The following is a 4,538-nucleotide window of genomic DNA, read 5'->3' as shown; positions in this document are numbered from 1 at the left end:
GACTGTTATACAGAGAAACCCTGTCTTGAAAAACAAAACAAAACAAAACAAAAAAGGTAGAAACACAAATTTAAAAGTAAGTCAAGTGCAGCTTGATTTGTATGTGCTCAGCGGAGCCACGGCATCAATGAGGAAGTTGCTCTATTTCAGAATTTCAGATGAAATACTGTGAATGAGTATATTAAAATGAACGCAGCCCCATGTAACAAAACTTCATAGTATTCCCAGCGTACAGAGGATGGGATTGCAGCTCAATGGTAGAATCTCTGCCTAGCGTTTGCAAGGCCCTTCCTAGCACTACACACAAAAAACAACAAAAAGTATTTTACCAAAAACAAACAAACAAGCAAACAAAAAACCATATAGACTTTTGAGTCAGAAAAAATACTAAGTTTATGTAAGGTTCTGTGGCTTCTTAGTATTTATTTATTTATTTTGAGACAAGTCTCGTTATGTAGCCCAGGCAGACCTTGATCTTTAAGCAGTTTTTAAAATCACGTTTGTTTATTCGCTGGGGGGCAGGTGTGTGACGTGGTCTGCATGTGGGGGTCAGAGGACATCTTGCAGGAGTTGGTTCTCTCCATTCTGCCATGTGGGTTCTGGGGGTCGAACCCAGGTTATCAAGTTTGACAGAAGAGCCTCTATGCACTGAGCCATCTTGCCAGAGCCCAATCTCTGTCTTGTTCTGTAGCTCAGGCTGGCCTTCATTCACAATCTTTCTGCCTCTTGTGCCACATGCTGGAGTTATAGCTGACTACCACTCTGCCTGGCTTTCTAGCTGCTTAATTGGGGTGGGTGTGTGTGTGTGTGGCGGGGACCATTATTGACTTGTTCCAGCCTAATGTTCTGAACTACAAAATAAAGATATTTAGACACACCTTGTGGCCTGGCTGTAAGGGTTAAGGAAGAGCATCTATCTGAAATGGTAAGACATACATAGTAGATGCTAATAAGTGTTACTTAACTCATTATTAAGTGTATTCTTGGCAGACAGGCTGGCGACCCATATCTGTTAATTATCTAGCTACTGTGGCCTCATCATAAGCTGACCTTCCAGTAATTTAATTTGTTTAGTTATTACAAGCTGTCGTTCTCGTTGGGGGTACCATGAGGTGTGAAATAAACAATCTGTAGCTTGTTATTTCCTTCGAATGCTGCTCCAAGCCAATCTCCGGAAGATGAAAAAAAGGAAACAGAGCCCGGAGGTCCAAGGTCACTGGACTATGGAGTAACTTTCGGAGGCCTCAGGGAGAATGGGTGGTTTCAAGCCTGACATTGACTTGAACATGAGAAACAGCATTAGCTATGATCAGGGACTCTTGTATCCTGAATAGACATGGTTAAATACCAAAGCCTTGGATCTATTTCATTTGATGCTCTCACAATCTATTAAATGGCTAGGTGATTTAATTTAGATATAGTTTATGCAGCAAAAATGAATAGTTACTTAAGTGCATGTCTTTAAAAACATTTGTCTTCGTTGTGTGCATGCACATGTGTATGGGAACATGTGTACATGTTCGTGTTTGTGCATTGTGTGTATATGTGTACAATGTGTGTGTGTGCATTTGTGTATGTAGGGCAAACACACCACGGTGCACATGGAGAGGTCAGAGGACAGCTTTGTGGAACTGGCTCTCCCTTCCCACCTTTAAATGGTTTCCAAGGGTCGAAGTTTGACCGATGGGCTTGCAAAGGAAGCGCTTTACCCTCCGAGGCATCTCGGCAGCCCCAGCTTTTCTTTTTAAGAAAAGTTAATTGAGTACCCTGTAAGAGGGTAGTGGGCTGGGCTGTAAGTGGACTACTGCCTGTAGTAGTGGACTTCCTTTTTCTTTTGAAGACATAATCTCTAGGCCAAGCTGGTCTTGAACTCCCTATGTAACTGGGCTGCCCTGGAACCTCTGATCCTCTTGCCTCTGTCTCCCAAGTGTTGGATTGCAGGCAGGTACCACCATACCCAGTTTATGTGATGCTGGGGATCGATTCCAGGGCCTTGTGCACGCCAGGCTAGGCCTCTACCACTGAGCTACACTCCCAGCTCCTCAAGTGTTCTGGGGTGTGAAACACGTCTTTTCAAATTTCCAGTAATGAGTCTTCTCAATTCAGTGACATCTCTTTCCTGTCTGTTGGTGGTTTGCCTCCCTGAGCATCTTTACTCCTTCTCCTCTCTCTCTCTCTCTCTCTCTCTCTCTCTCTCTCTCTCTCTCTCTCTCTCTCTCTCTCTTTCTCTCTCCTCTTATTTTTGTTAGCATTTAGACATCTGTACTGGCCTTCCCTTAGGGTCCTGACAGGATGTATCCTCAGCTGCAGCCACGACTACGTTTCCGAATAAAAGGCTGGCCTTGTACACCTTCCATCTCTCTCTCTTTCTCTTCCTTCACTCTCATCCCCAGGCACTGGTCCCTGCCCCCTCCTCTGCCCCTTCTCTCTCCCTGCCCCTCTTACATGGGCCCCATTGTACGGTGTGACTCCTTCCTGCTGTTTTAAAAATACAACAATTTCATTTTGTATTTTCTTTCTTTTTTTCTGAGACAGGCTTTCTCTGTAGCCTGGCTGTCCTGGAACTCCCTCTGTAGACCAAGCTGGCTTTGAACTCAGAGATCGGCCTGCCTCTGGCTCCCGAGTGCTGGGATTAAAGGCGTGCGCCACCACTGCCTGGTTGCATTTTGTTTTTTGATCAGCTTATCATCTTGAGTTAGTCAGACTTTTCCTCTTCAGCTAAAACAACTTAAAGGTGCAACATTTTTCTTTCTTTTTTTTATTTTGAATTTTTTTCTTTATTAAGAAATTTTTTACTCACTCCACATACTATCCACAGATCCCCCCTCCTCCCACCCCCCTGCCCTCTCTCCCAAGCCACCCCACATCCCCACATCCCCCAAACTGAGGTCTCCCATGGGGAGTCAGCAGAGCCTGGCACACTGAGCCTAGGCAGGTCCAAGCCCCTTCCCACTGCACCAAGGCTGAGCAAGGTGTCACACCACAGGCACCGGCTTCCCAGAAGCCTGACCATAGACCAGGGACAGATCCCAATCCCCCTGCCTGGGTGCCCCCCAAACAGTTCGAGCCAAACAACCATCTTCCGTATCCAGAGGGCATAGTCCAGTCCCATGGGAGCTCCACAGCCACCAGTCCACAGTTCATGGGCTTCTACCAGTGTGGCCGGTCATCTCTGCATGTCCTCCCATCATGATCTCAACGTTCCTCGCCTGCAGAATCTCTCCTCTCTTTCATCAATTGGATTCCCAGAGCTCAGCCTGGTGCCTGGTCGTGGATTTCTGCATCTGCCTCCATCACTGGACAAAGACTCTATGATGACAGCTAGGTTATTTGCTAGACTGGTCACCAGAGTAGACTGGTCCAGGGTGCAACATTTTTCTTTGGCTCCTAGTCTCAGAGGCTCCGGTCCACGGTCAGATAGCTACATTGATGTAGACCTGAACACCACTGTGGGAAGCATGCCATAGGTCCCAGACAAAGAGACAAGAGAGAAAGAAAGGTGGTAGGGGAAATGAGTTAAGATACATCTTCCAGAGCATGGTTCCAGTGACTTCCTGCTCTTAGTCTTACCTCCCAATACAATTATAACTCCATCAAGGAAGTTCAATGGTTTCCCATTCAAGGACTCAATGATTTCCCAAAAGCCCACCAGTTGCAACCAAACTGTGAACATGTGAGCCTTTGGGGGGGAGGGGCATCTAGGATTCAAATCACAATAGACTTCTAATAAGCATAATGACCACAGGCTTGATGATGGTCTGTGACTAGATAAATATGAAGTCTTATGAGATGTAGGAAGGTGAAGAAAATGATCTTTACAAGTGGTAGCAGAATTTATTTTAGGGACGAAAATAGCTTGAGGAAAATAATTTGATAGCATGTCTTTATTTTAGAGTGGTGAGATTCTCAGGAGGGTTGATGGGAGACATGAGAACAGAAGTGTTGGCACAGATAAGAGGACTCTGGTGTAGAAGGTGTGTGTGCTCACAGACTAGCACTGGAGGACCCAGGAATGCTAATAATGGTTGTCTTCTCAATGGAGGAAATGGATACCTGTTCTTCACCCAGAAGGCTGGGAGCAGGTGCTGTTAATAACCCGGTGACCTTTGCTATCTGTCTGTAGGGTCAGACCTCACCCAAATACCTCGGAATGTTCGTTCCAGACTTCCCCTCCCTAGCCCTTTATCTTCAGCTCTCAGTCAGTAGAACCCATCCTCGGGGGAGCTGACACAAGCACTTCAAAGCCTGCTGACCTCTGTGCCGTTCTGGTCAGAGACCACACCAGATCCTAGGCCCTTAAGCTGTAGAATCCATCTTCACGGTGGAGGTCACATGTACTTTGCAAAAGAGTTTCGATGTCGTCATGCCTTAAGCTTTATTGTGCACACGGGACTGGGATAATTGGACTTAAATATGTCTAAAATAAACTGGCCTAATGTCAGACTCAAGAAGTTTGAACCAGCACCAGCTAATTAAGTCCTGCTAAATGAGTTTCCTTCTTACCTCACACGGATCATTTCCCTTCTAGCCGGGATGCT

Source organism: Peromyscus eremicus, chromosome 15 (assembly GCF_949786415.1).
Source record: "Peromyscus eremicus chromosome 15, PerEre_H2_v1, whole genome shotgun sequence".
Lineage (NCBI taxonomy): Eukaryota > Metazoa > Chordata > Mammalia > Rodentia > Cricetidae > Peromyscus > Peromyscus eremicus.
The sequence above is the reverse complement of the archived record's forward strand: the minus strand, read 5'-3'. Positions refer to the sequence as shown.